Below are 14,530 nucleotides of genomic sequence, written 5' to 3' on the forward strand. Positions count from 1 at the left end.
GGTTAAACTGATCTAGGTTATTTCACCATTGGAAAATTATTGGCTAGAGAGATGTGAAGGGATATAAATACTACTCTGTATGTGTAAACACCTGTACTTAAGCAGAATATCAAAACACTAAGCTTTTGAGGTAACTCACTAAAATGACAAATTTATTGTCTCAATATGATCTTGCATTAGCTAAGAATGTATTTATTTGAATTAATAAACAAATAAATTTACTCATCTTGCATACATAGGTCATAGTGACTGTGCAAGGTTAAGTCCACATACTTGAGTTTTGTTTTCTAAGTGAATCAAAAGGTTTTTTTTACATATATTGAGAGCTAGAGCTAATATGCAGAGATAAATCTTGAACTATGACAATCAACAAACCAAGCATAATAAAACAGGACTTTATTGTTAATTTAGACAGCAAACTAAAATCCAACGACCAAGTGCTCTCATTGCATGTTTCAGATGAAAGGCTTGCAGTATCTTACATATCAAAGACTGGGACACAGCCCTTTGTAGACACCTGGTACTTAGCCCACAGGGGTAACACCTGAGCCAGCTCTCTCCTACTTCTATGGTTCAAATCTTTGTTGGTCACAGAATAGCAAAACAATAAGGAAAACTCAATTTGGAGGAAGAATAGGCAGTCATTTGAAGATGACAACGTTATAAACAACTGTCTTAGCTATTGGAATTTATCAGAAGGCAAAGAAGCCTCAGCATCTTCCTCTCAACATCACCAGCTGTATCAGAGCGGCCTTTGCCATCAAAGTCTTTGCAAAACACTGCTTACAGTGAAAGTGGTGGGGGGATGCTAGGGAGACTGAGGGAAGGAAAATGAGTCAACTGCACTGGTAGAGTCACCACAATTAAATCTGCTCCTAGGTGATACTTTCTGCTCACATCCCACAATCATACTTTGGTCCAGGCAAGAGAAAAGTGGATTATAAAATCTAAAGAGAAGATATCTTTTGGTGGTTAAATATTTTTCTCTTGGTTTTTCAAACAGAGGAAGATTTCCCAAAAGTTGTAACCCCTGTTGTATTTTGGGCTGCATGGTACTGCCATTTCTCTTCTGATCTAAACCAAAGCTGAGTATGATGCAGAAAGAACCGAAATAGAGTTTTAGGGAATCAGAATATCAGAAGTCTAGAATTGGAGGACTCTGAGAAGAGTATTTAGCACTTTCAGACAAAAGTATTTAAACATAAAAAACAACTACATTGTTGACAATGGAAGCTATTACATTGTTTCTGGTATTTATATTTTTAGGTAGAACAGTAGGTTTTCAAGACAGTGGAAAATACTAGAGGCATTTTGTAGTACTATTAATGGGTATTTTAATGTTATTTTTCTTCCATTCATTCCCTTGATTGTCTTAATTTGGACCCAAATGAAGCTAAGTACTGTAAAAATTTCTGAAAGGGATTAAGTGAGCTTGGTATGCTGTCTTTCTCCAGCTTCTCAGCTGCACTTCTGCGTGATCTTCATGCCAACCAGCCTCGTATATTACATAGGCTTTTGTGGCAGAACACAACTGCTTTTGTAGCAGTGTTTCTGCTGTACACACAAGACATCAATCCTCAAAATACACTTGGGACTGCTTTCCCAGCCCTGAGTGTCCTGTATGACTTAGTGTTGGTTCAGGATGTCACTTCACATGGTGAACCGTAGGGCAGACACTTTCACTATGTTCCATCTGCTCCTTAAATCAAGATTGCAGACATCCATAGTAACACTATTGAGCAAAAATAATTCTCTGTCCTGAAGTACTTCAAACACTGGAGAAAGGGAGAACAAAAAATTAGAAATTAGTTGTGTATGCAAGGAAAAAACCTGATTAATGATATCTAAAACAACAGCAAAATTTCTGGCAACAAAAATCAGGACCTGAAGATTTTTTTTCATGTTTCCACTAGAGATTAATTAAAGGTGGTATGTATATATCCTGTAAAGTAGATTTCTGCTGAATGCAGTGGCTGTCCACTGCACTTTCTTGAGTGACATATTATAATGCAGTCATCCTAATCTCTTAAAATATTTCTCGATACATGAAAGATGATATGATTATGAATGATGATAAAGTCAATAAATGTTAAGTGTGCTTTAATTATTAACTAGATTTAAATTTTTGCTTTCTTGTACATAAACATGCAAAGTCACTTAATACTGGCATATATCTAGTGGCTTGCTGATGTTACATTGGTGAAATTAATTTTTTGGCTGAAAGGGGAAAGTTCTCCGAAATCTAAAACCAAGAGAAGCTGAAAGAGAGAACGAGAGTACAAGGTATTGTACAGAAAGCACTAGAGAGAAAAAGAGTAGTCTCTTGTTTTTCAGTTTATAAACAGTTCATTTAATTAATGAATGGTATATTTTTATTTGGCTAAATTTTGAAATGCTAGTTTAATTTGAATCCTACTGTATTAGAGAAATGATGGCCATATGCACAAGGCAACTATTGGTTTGTCTACGTCAAGACATTCAGAAAAAACTTTACAGTGCAAGATGAATCTATGTAAGTATATTTATTACACTTGCATTTAATAATCAAAATATCTCTGTAGGACTAAATAATGCTTTGATCCTGAATAATTACAAATACAAGGACTATTATATATTTTAACTTATATACATTGAATTAGGCTTTAATGGGCTTGCATTAACTTTCCTGACCATTTCAATGTCAACAAACTATAAAACTGTTAAAGAATATATCTTTGGGGTGTTAGATAATGGCTAAACAAATTCTACAAAGCTAGCAAATCACTCAAAATGTTATAATGCAGATTTCCGTCTCCTGCGGCATTAAAGCTCACAAAACTAACCTCACCTTCCTGTGTCAGTTTTTCTCACTAGGTCTAATCAGTCTGTTCCTATAGGAAGAAAATCTCTCACAGTTCTACTTTGTCCTTGAGTTAGGATTAGGATTTGTGGCTGTAAAATGAAAAATAAAACAATTGCAGTTTACAGTTATTATATCATAGATGTTATAAGCCTCAGGGCTAATTTAGATGAAACATTACATGCTTGAAGAGGATATTACTTAATTTAGACACTCTGTATTCAGAACTATGATCCTGAAGCACCCAGTCCTGAGAACTGCAAAGGCTCTACATAAATTAAATTTTGAGCAAAGCTGTTTCATTCCCCTAGTACCAATGTGTCTACTTCAGCTTCACTGACATTAGGATGCTAACATGCCTCATAAATTTTCTGTGGTACCAGCAAGACTCAATCTGATAAACATATATTTTAATCTATCTCTTGCCTCCACTTCTGACTGAGAAAGATAGCCAGGATCATTCAAATAAATAAAACAATTTTAAAAAATCATAGTTTTATGTAACTTTCAGGATTTTTTTTTTCCCCTTCAGGTTGGTAGTTATTGCCAATGCCCTGGAACTGGCTATAATTCAATAATTTTGTTTTTCCCTAGTATGTTCAGATTTCTGCTATAATAAAAAAATTCCTCAATCAGTGGCCTACGCTGACCAAAAGAAGGCTGTACTCTTCTCTCATCTTGATGCATTAGGACCAGGCAGGAAGGAATACCAAATTAATAGAGAAGCAGAGAGTGAGTGTGGTAGATTGACCCTGGCTAGATGCCAGGTGCCCACCAAGTCACTGTATCACTCCCCTTCCATCAGCAACACACAGGGAGAAAAATACAATGAAAAACTTGTAGGTCAAAGTAAGGACAGGGAGATCACTTACTAATTACCTTTGCTGGCAAAACAGACTCCACTTGGGGAAATTAATTTGTTGCCAGTGAAAATCAGACTAGGATAATGAGAAATAAGAACAAAGGTCTTCCTTCCTGGGCTCAATTTCACTCCTGACATCTCTTCCTCCTCCTCCTGAGTGGCACAGTGGGATGAGGAATGAGGGTTGTGCTCGGTTCATCACAAAGTTGATCCTGCCACTCCTTCCTCCTCATTCTTTTCCCCTGCTCCAGCATAGGGTCCCACCAAAAGGAAACAGTCCTTCATGAACTTCTCCATGAGAATCCCTCCCATGGGAGAGTTCTTCATGAACTCTCCTACAGGGTCACAGCCATCTGCTTTCTCATGGGGTCCTCCACAGGCTGCAGGTGGGTCTCTGCTCCGCTGTGGAGCTCCATGGGCTGCGGGCGAACAGTCGGCCTCACCATGGTCTGCCAGGGAATCTCTGCTCTAGTGCTCTGCTCCCCCTTCTTTTTCACTGGCCTTGGTGTCTGCATGGGGGTTTCACTGACATCTTCTCTTCCTCAGCTGCTTTGTGCAGTGTTTTTTACTCCTTCTTCAACATGTTGTCATAGAAGTGCTACCATTCCTGATGAGTTCAGCTTTGCCCAGTGGTGATTCCTTCTTGGAGCTGGATGGAACTGGCCCTGTCAGACACGGGTATAGCTTCTGACATCTTCTCACACAAGCCACCCCTACGGTGCCCCTGCTACAAAAGCCTTGAAACATAAACACAAGACACTGAGGAAGAATTGAAATGAGTAAAAAAGGCCCTAATTATCAGGTCAATAAGGAGCCAAGGAAGTGTCAGCTGAACTACTTCATGTCTTAAAACACAAACATTTAAAATTTTGATTATTTTATTGTTATTTAAATGATGCAAAATGATTCTGCGAATGAAATTTGTGGTTTTGGTGTATATATGTTGTTTAAGAAAATAATTAGACTAAATATTACTGAACAACAGCTTAATATTAGTTTTTTACTCATAATTTTTTTAAAAAGGCAGTATTATTACTATAATGAGGCATAGATTTACTGGCTGGGAAGAGAACACATAATAACAAGACTGAGCAGGATGTTAGAAACCAGAAGCATTCAGGCACTGAAGACAACACTTTAAGACTCTTCAGAGAAAGTTTCTGAACCTGTGTAGGAGGTTTACATCATGGAAAATGTTTTCCACATGCATATCATCTGATAGCTGAACTCATCAGAGTTTAAGAAGATTGTAAATAAACTAAAGTGAAATATTTTTGCCAAAGCAGTGACTTTTTTTGGTCAGGAAATGCCATAAGTGACTCCGAAACATGTTGTGAACTTGTCAGTTTCACCACATTATATTTTAGAGAATCCGGAAAATTTAAAATATTTAACAGCTGTACTTGTTGGAGTTGAAAATGGTCCTGTGAACTTGGTCGTGGTCAAAGCATGATCAAATAAGGTGTTAGGTAATGAGACTAGAATCCATTGTGTGCCACTTAGATATGGACAGTTGCTATTTCAGGTTTGTTCACGAGGGCAGTCCTTTATTATCCAGTGTTTGGTCTGCACCTTTTATGGACTTTAAGGAGACAAGCCAGGACAGGAGCAATCTTTAAATCTCAGAGTTTAGAGAATGCAAAAGTCAGATTAGCTGTTAGCTCTGAGCTATGCCTTTGCTAACAGCAAGGCAGCAGCACAAGTCCCTGGGTTTACATGGCAAAGATAATGGTCTCTGAAGTTAGAGCCTTGTAAGATACAAGTAACTGATATTTTGTATGCTGATACCTGTACAACTCTTGAGACATGCTAGCAATTACTGTCGAAGCAGCAGCTAAGGACCTATTAATGTGCTACTAGTTACACAGGCTCCAGATTGCCAACAAGATTTTGCTGTGTTTGAGGAAAAAAGAAAATGGGAGACTACTATTCTCTTTGGTTCTGAAGAGCCACAGGGACACAAAACAAATTTTACAGATATCCTAAATAAAGCTGAAACCTGCCTGTAACACAGACCAAGTATATTTTGCTGGGGGTTGTAAACAGTTGTAATCACTAATTAACTTAGCTTTGCAGATAAAACCTGTTTTGTCAACCCAGGGAGTTTCACTGAGGAGTGGGGAAAACTTAGGGTAGGTCATAACACTCAGCTCTCAAAAAAGGTTTTGTTGGTGTGGGATAAAGTTCTGCTTGTCTATACTGGCAAAATGCTTGTAGTATAGACATGTGATAAATCACCCATGAAAGAAAATGACAAGAAGGAATGTTTGTGTGAACACATTGAAGTGCAGAGCTGTGAATGTTGCATTGAAAACTAGTATTTATATTTTTTGGATGAGTAACAAAGTAAAAGAGCTTACGGGGAGGGAGGAAAGAATTATTAACTTAACTTTTACTTGGAGGTAATTAATGGTATTATAATATTATTTGCTTTCTTTATAGTATTTATCATGTTGTTCATGGACAGTGGAATATTTTGCTGACTCTGAAATTACAGTGTGCTGTCTCTTTGCAAACTGACTGGGAACTGTGAGAATTATATAAGCTTTACAGTTGTTAATATTTAAGTTTTACACTGCATAATAGTTTCAAAGAAAGAAAATAACTAAGCTAAGTTTCAAGAGAAAGGGTAGGGTTAGACTAGAATTATGCTTCCATGTCATTTTTTCTCACTATATTTACAGAATTTCAAAATAAATGTGATAGGCAAAGAACCAAAAGAAGAGGGTGTAGATAGTATTTCCATAATAGGTTTTAGCTTGTGAGAGAGTAGGCTGGCATAATTTATGGGCTGAGAGAGTGAGAGAAGGTGTAATTTACATCACTTTATTCTCCTTCAAACTTATTTACACATCAGATCTGAGCTCAGACCAAGGACTAATTTGTCAGGTAAAATCTGTTTTACAGCCTTCTATCCCAACACAATAAGCCTTCTTTTTTTTTTTTTTTTTTTTCTTTTCTGATCTGAATCTTTGTAGGCTGTTATGGTATAAACTTGCTTGTGTTACTCAAGTTTTTAATATAGTCTAGATATGTAGAAGAAATGTGAGAACATAATGTTACTTACCGGAAAGAGCAATGATGGCCTTATTCATATGCTATATCACTGCCTGGGAAGAAAAGTTTTGTTAAAGTAATAAATACTCTACAGTATGACATCTCAGTAACCCCAAATTATACACAGCAAGGGTTAAGGCGAACCTGTAATAGAATATTGAGGGAGGGGTGCTGGGAAATAGCTAGATGTCAATTTAATATCAGCCATATAATATTGCAGTTTATTGAAGGAAGAAACACTACTGTTTCCACTTATGAGAATATTTTACTCTTCTTTTGTAGCTACTCTGATTACGCAGATACTTACATAGTAGCATATTCTATCATTCTGTGTCTGGAAATACATTACTTGTGAGTCATCTGAAAAAGATCAAATATACTTCTAAAACTTTATGTCAAACAGTTGAGCATAAATGCTTTTGGATTTAGTTTAATGAGATATGCTGATCCTACTGGTTTGTAGGAAATATGTATTAGAGGAACCAGCTTCCTCTCTGTGGTGTTCATTTGAAGTTTTATGAATTGAGGTATTAGGGATGGGCAAATTGGTTTGGGGGAAGTGGAAGAAGCAGCTGTTGGATTGATGTACTACAGATAACTGTACCTTCCTAGTTATATATATAGGCTTCATTTATTATTCAGTTTTCTAGTTTCTGCTAGGACATGAGGTCAAATTGATGGCTTTTATGAAGCTATTAAACAAACAGTTAAGAATAAACCTTGTGAAATAAATTTCAGTTTCCACCTCGAGTTCAGTGGAACTTGGATCAGGTTTCAAGGTACTGAAAGTTTGGGAAATGTCATATACACTGTTTCAAAAAATCCTAATGAAGCAGTACGTCACTTTCTTGGCTTCCAAGTTCTTCTTCTGTCTTAGAAACTTGTGCTGATATGTCTTCAACTGTACAGCTTCTAGTCATTGTTGCAGGATCACATAAAGGATTGGCCCTCACAGTGTTTTGGGATAGCCACAGCTCAAATTTTATTATTATGGACTTCCTGGGGTTTATTATTATGCACTGTCCCTGCCACTGTATTATCAACTGTATCAAGCCTCAAGGGAACTGAGGAAGTCACTTTATCTGCCACTTTATTCTCTTTCTTTTAAAAATAATAAACACATCTCTTACCAATTTGTTCATAAGACCTATTCCACCTAATGATGTTAAAATCAGATTAAAATTACTGATATCAAGTCTTTAGTCAGTTTTAGACTTTTGACTTATATAGTCAACCCTATTTCTATGTCATATCAAACATCTGTATTTGAAATAACACCTATTGTTTGTTTTTCTCCCCCTATGGTAATTTCTGAAAAATGGTACTTGTACTGAATCTGTTTTTAAAATATATTTTGAAAAAAAGAAGCAAACAAGCATTCTTATCCATTTAGAATAGTGAAGATTATCACTATTGGCCTATAATTTCTCTTTTCAGCAGGTATTATAGCAGAGTCCAGAGGAAGAGACTGTGGGGAAACTCGACCCTCAGACGTGTTTGGTCCTCATGTTCACTGGATGTTCACTGGATGATCTCCTACCTCCCTAGGGCCCCTTCTGTGGTTCAGAGGCAGGAGGCTGGTCTGGGAGGCCTCCAGCTCATCATCACCAGATCTGCTCCCACCGTGTCCCTGCAATGGTATTCTTCTGGCAGTAAATCTCTGCGACACATCAGTAATAATTTTACCAGAAGTGAAGCAGAATGGAAAGGTACCTGAGATTTCTGAGCAAAACAGTGCTATTTATTTTAACAGAGTTCAATAAATATTTTATTAAATCTGTGTTCTCTATTATGTTGTGAATCCCAAGAAGAAAGTTCCTACTGAAGTGAGTTTATTAGGAGAAGGAGCTATCGTGTAAACTGAAGACATACATACATTTCTAAGTAAATACAGTCAAGTTTGTCTTTCATTTGAATTTCTCTGCATTTGGAGTGTTTTTGGCTCCCAGTGATCACTTTTGAGACTGACTTACTGTGCATCATTTTCTATGCAGAGCTTACTTAGCTCTGTCAGACTGTATCAGGTTAGGAATGGGAATTTGGAGGATAGCAGAACTCTTGTGTACCTGAATTCTGCCTAAGTCTGAGGAAGGGCACCAAAGCATTTGTCAGGAAAGTCAGTAACCTGGAGGATTTATCTTCCCTAACTTCAGGTATCAAGGAAAAAGTATAGCTTTTTGTTTCCTCATATCCCATTAAAGTGGAGATGAGCTCTCCCTTAGAGTCAATTAGCTAGCTGAAGATCTGAATTGCCATTTAGAATTACTGCTTGTTCACAGAACAAACTTAGGGTGGCTAGGCTCTTGTTTAAGCCCCTGAGGTTGTATATGGATGATTTGAGGTTTACATGTGCTACTACTTTGTAAGTTAAGAATGCAGTCATCCTTTCAGAACTGTGTGTACTAAGGCAGCCTCAGAGCAGGTCTCAGGCTTATTCTTATGCAGGCATCTCCTGGCAGGTTTGACTGGTTTTGGCACATATATATTACACATAGCACATTACTTAAATCCAGATTGTGAATCCAGAGATGTTTAATTTTGGCTGTCATTAGGAATACAAAGCAAGGAAAAAGACCAGATTTCAGTCTCTTCTCAGCATTACTCACTGCTTTCCACCTTGCTCAATAAGGGAGCTATTGTTTATTCCGCTTTAATGTTCCAAAATACCATCTTTATTTAGGTAAATACATAAACATGTGATGTACTGTTTGTAGATACCTAAATAAGCTTTGTAAATTCAAACAGTTTGGAAGTTGAAAGCTAGGAATATCCACATTAAACTCTTCCTCAATCTGCGATTAAGTCACCTTTCAACATCAGAGAAATGCTGTAAAGGAGCATGGCTCTGACCCATTGTGTTTTTTATATGCTCATTAGATCATATTTGCTCTTCTGTTCCACAACAGATTTTTAGCAAAGTAAAGGATTTGTGCTTCAGGTGCATCTGAACTGCACTTTTTGTTTAGACAGTGGAAAAGCAGACAGCTGCTACAATCATCTCCAAAGATTATTTCTGATGACACCTTGAAGAACTAAATGGTTTATTTGAAGATCTGTATAAATGTCACCAACAATCAAAAAAAAAAAAGAAAGTAAAAGCAAACAGAAAATTGTTTCTGAAAAATGTCTTTGATTTAGGGCAAGTAGCAGCTCCTTTTCTAAAGACAAAGTAGTATCTTTTTGTTATTCGCTTGCACAGTTTGTTCAGCTTATTTAACTACAAAGTAATTATTATAAAGCAAACAGAGAATTCATTCAGTTCAGAAGGCTTATCCATGCCTTACTGAACTGTGAACTTACTGAGCTATACTGAAAAATACAGTACTATAAATGCCCTCATTGTAAGTTGGACATAAATATTGTCTATAAATACTAGCTCGTGAATAACTTACTTTCTTAAAAAGGTTCAAAGACGTACTGTATTTTAAACTTTAGTAATACCAACGTCACTTGAGTTACAAACATCTGTTCAGAACATTTCTTTAGTCAGCACTGCTGCTTTTACAAGCAAAAATCTGAAGAAAACATCAGGCTATAGCCATTACATCAGTCAAAGACTTTTCACACCTCTGTAAGGTACAAGTTTATACAAGCTTTCACAAATCAATAAACTTTAAATGAAAGCCTGCCACCATTTTGTGCACAGAAGCATTTCCAAAATTTGCTCACTGACAGGTAAAAAGAAAATTAATCTCCCTGGCTAAGAATAGAACTTTTAATTGTGTGTGCAAATAAAGCATTTTTTTTTTCAGTTTCTTCTTAGCTAGATTCTATCTCATTAGGAAAGTAATGTTACCAGAAAGCTGGTGAGAGAAGACATCAAAAGTTTTGGTATCAGCAGAGAAAAGTTATTTTCAAAACAAACCTAGAAAAAAGTCTTATGAAGCCTGTGGAATTTAAACCCCCTCATTTTTTTCTTTTTTTTTTTTTTCCCTGTGCCATTTCATAAAGTTTCTTCATGTGACATTGTTCTCCAACTTAATAGCTGAAGAAAAGTGTAAAAACATTTTCAAAACTCTGCAAAGGCTTTTTTAATAGATTTTTATAGAAGAGATCTTTACACAGAATTATTTGTGGTTTGATGAATGTATTGCCAGAATTCATTTACTACTAGTAAGAAATTCAAATATTTAAACTATCTTCAGTTACAGTTATATTGCTTATTCTTTACTATAACATCACAATAGTAGTGCATATTATATAGTCCCTTACTATAAGTCTGTGTAATTTAAGTATATATTTACTTAGTTGAAAAAAAAAGTAGTTTACTTTATGATCTTGCTGTTACTCACTATTTTATATTCATCACATAAAGACAGAATGAATCACATAACTTTGGAAAATGTATAGGCTTTTAGTTCAATCAATTAAAATAAGATATTTTCTGTTTTATTTTTTCTCCTTGTTGAAACTCAGGTTCACAAAATGGACACTACTTCTCTGTGAATGAGGTCTCCCTCAAAGTAAGAGCTACAGTTGGCTGCAGATCAAGTACATGTAAAGATTTCACTATTTAAATGGTGCTGTAGCCGTTTCTTCATCAGCAATATAAGATATTCATTGAAGTACAATTTTTCTTTTTCAGGTAGTCATCCTTAAGTGCTGCCAGTTGAATTCTTGTTGTATAGAGCTATAATTAACACTGATCAGTCACTGGTGTGACTTTCCTCTTTATGATATGCTAAAGCACATGGTTGATATTCCAGGATGATTTGTAGCTCCCAGAAAGCTATTTTGCCACTATTTACAACAGTTAATTAAAGCCATATATGTAGACCTATCTATTTTTATTGAACTCCAAATGACTGTGCAGTACAATTTCTCAAATATATGGCATACATTGTGGAAACTGACCCGATTATAAATAACATTATTCATATATATGCAATATTTACTTATCGTTCACCTTTTAGAGTCTCCTATCATATTTTCTTTTTAAAATAATACCCTGAGACATATTTCTAGGGTAAAAATGTAACAAAGATTATGAAAGTCAATGCATTTAGTTACAGGCAAATCTCACTATAATGAAGACTTCTCCTGAAAATATAATTGCTTTTAATCAGATTCTCTCAGGCTTGAATATTATTCTACTTGTCCCAGAAAGGAAATGCTTTTAATTTTGCTTTATTTCAGACTGGTCTGAGCACTGTAAGGCCAACTCAGGTCTCAATCTATTTACTGAAAAGACAAGAGGTTTTTCAAAACATCAGATGTGCAGCAGGGCTGTCTGAAATGCAAGTGTTCTGTGACAAGTACCTCAATGCTTCTGAGCACTGGAAAGAATCTGTGTTAGGTTAAACATGAAAATGATGCCTCAATCCAAATTTATCTGAATTTTGTAGAAACTGGTTTTTTTTGGAATAATGTAAAAGTGTCTTTATTTTAATTGATTTTCTCCTTCTTTGAAACCTATGGCAAAGAACCAAATGTAGTTAAAATCAGAATACATATATCCTGATTAGTGCCCAAAGAAATTAGGCAGGAGTCACATTAAAGGCAAATGTAGCTTTTGCTCTCTTGAAATTTCAGGCTTTTATCTTCATATGGTCTGTCCATATCTGAATTTTTTTGAACAAACTTGAGTTCAATTAAAATTAAAAATAGCAAAATTTTCTTTCTGCAGGTAGCTTGTATTATCAGTCTAACAAATAAGAGCTGAACAATGAATCAGGAAACAATGGTACAGTGAAGGAATAATGTGGGAGTTTACAATCTCATAAAATAGTACTAGCCAGTCCTCATGATATGTGGAGCACAGAAGGAGGTTGACTTTGGTCACTTGAAAATATATGTTTTCTGTGGAGAAAGAAGGTTTTGTTTATGTTCTTTGGTATAGATTTTTTTTTTTTTTTTTTCCTGACCAGAATGGTGTTGTTTTATATTTATTCTGCACTGATGAGAAAGAGTCTTTCTACTTCAAAGAATGGAGAAGCAAGTCATTTATATAAACAAGGGCAGAGAGGGAAAGAGGACTGGTTCAAATGAAGACAAAAAAGCAAGGTCCTTGTTCAATGGCTTGAATGAGTGCTTTCTTGTCTAAGAGCCATTTTAACAAAGGTCAGAATTAAAACTGAGCAGGGTAGGTAGCATTGCAACTTCTGCTCAAACAAATAAGTATTTTTAAAGGCATGATTTTTTGATGAAACTTAATGGCTTGAGTAGATGGTAAATACAATAGCATGTAGTCAAAAGGGCTGTGTGATTTTACTTCTAACTGGGCTTAAAATAATTTTCAAATCCTAGAATAGTTTGATAAGTTAGTAAGAGCTTTGGATATATATACTCATATTCATGTATGTATATATTTATACATATAAACACAGTACCATTTTTTTCAGTTATTGAGTCTCATCAGCCATTTGATGAAGAGCCAAATACTCAGAGCATGATACATGCCATCAGTGTTATGATGATGTGTAATATGAGGTACCCTTGAAATTCATTACTTACTTGTCAGGTTCCTACCAGGTATAGCGTTATTATGAGGAGATTCGTTATTAATGCTGATAATATCCGTAAAAATTAAGCAGTTAATGAGCATATCTAGTGAATTAATAGTATGGTAAAATTTAGAAGAAATTTTCTATCTTATATATAACTCCTGTGATGGAAAATTTCTCTGGTAAATGGAAGCTCGAGGTCAAGTCGTGCATAAACTAAAGCAGGTGATGAGTACCAAAAGGAATTTCTGGGACTTAATACACAGTGCAATAGTAATGGCAAATTACAACATTTCCTGATCTGAGTCATCTGCACCACATAATGTATGAGAAAGGGGTTCTCCCTATTTCCTCCTCACATATATCTTATCTGTTTTATTTGGGAGGGAAATAAGCAGTGACAATGAGGAGAATAATTATATTTTTCAGGGGCTTGAGATCTAACTTAATATTCAGGAATATTTGCTGATAGATAAAAGCAACAAATCTTTCATATCAGTTATTACAATTAACCAAACACCTTTCTTCCCATAGTTCATTGTATCTCTTGCATCATTACTTAGCCCATGGGTAAATCTTCACACTTACCTGATTTCAAGTTGGTGAGTGAGATGCTGCCTAAGGATTAAATCAGCACTTGGCCAGGTAGAGAATGTAGGGGCTTATGCCCTTTATCTAGGCACCTAGGCTGAAATGTCTGTGGCTCAGAGAGGCACAGGGAGTAGCTGTGGCTATATAACCAACTCCTCTTTTGATTCAAACCCCTTTTTTATTTTGTAAGAAAAAGAGGAGGGAACAGTTACACCCTAGCTCATTTGGGTTCATAACCATTTCTGGGAACTGGGATGCATATATTAAGACTATACTACGTACATTACAGTGAACCAGGCAATACTTGAAAGTTGAAAAATATGTATGTACATGTATTTAAGTGTATTAAGAGATGGTAAAATATTTTTCAACTTGATCATTTCAGGAAAATTTTAGAGATGATGTCACTTTCCTCAGGAAAAACGAAACTCAGGCAGGCCATGGGGGGAACTTGTGCAGGTTACTATAGTTACTCTCAGGAAGCTGTTAAGACATTAAAATATTTTTAAGCAATTATTTCAACCCTCTATACTTTATTGTACATAAAAAGGTATTTGGTTGTTTTTTAAGTTTTGTCCCAGGTGAGATGCTAACACTTCAGGTTAGAGATAAGCAGGAGCCAAAAAGAAGGCAGAAATTGCAGAAGAATCAGGGAGTAGCTTTGTGTATTACAAATGAGGAATGGATCACATCTTCATTGCTAATCACTGAAGATATTTTTCCATTTACTTAGAACAT

General features: G+C 35.7%; 2 long non-coding RNA genes across 8 annotated transcripts in view; one reads left to right on the forward strand and one right to left on the reverse strand.

Annotated features, from left to right (window-relative positions):
- LOC110361330 (uncharacterized) overlaps positions 1 to 11,534 on the forward strand; it is a 79,798-nt gene extending 68,264 nt beyond the window's left edge. For 4 of the 6 annotated variants that reach the window (XR_010472836.1, XR_010472834.1, XR_010472833.1 and 1 more), the window contains one exon: positions 8,196 to 8,534. This is a non-coding gene — a long non-coding RNA (uncharacterized LOC110361330). Of the gene's footprint in view, positions 1 to 8,195; positions 8,535 to 11,174 lie in introns of those variants that run through there. The other 2 variants (XR_010472832.1, XR_010472837.1) reach the window with 2 other exon arrangements.
- Positions 379 to 13,937, reverse strand: LOC135579552 (uncharacterized). Of its 2 annotated transcripts, XR_010472839.1 has the most exons (4): positions 13,790 to 13,937; positions 6,769 to 6,811; positions 3,719 to 4,438; positions 379 to 1,775 (listed from the first exon to the last, which is right to left on the reverse strand). It is a non-coding gene; the product is annotated as an uncharacterized LOC135579552 (long non-coding RNA). The 2 variants fall into 2 exon arrangements; XR_010472838.1 differs by having other exon boundaries at positions 379 to 4,438.
- Between the last annotated feature and the right edge of the window lie 593 nt (positions 13,938 to 14,530).

This window comes from Columba livia, chromosome 5, assembly GCF_036013475.1.
Source record: "Columba livia isolate bColLiv1 breed racing homer chromosome 5, bColLiv1.pat.W.v2, whole genome shotgun sequence".
Classification (NCBI taxonomy): domain Eukaryota; kingdom Metazoa; phylum Chordata; class Aves; order Columbiformes; family Columbidae; genus Columba; species Columba livia.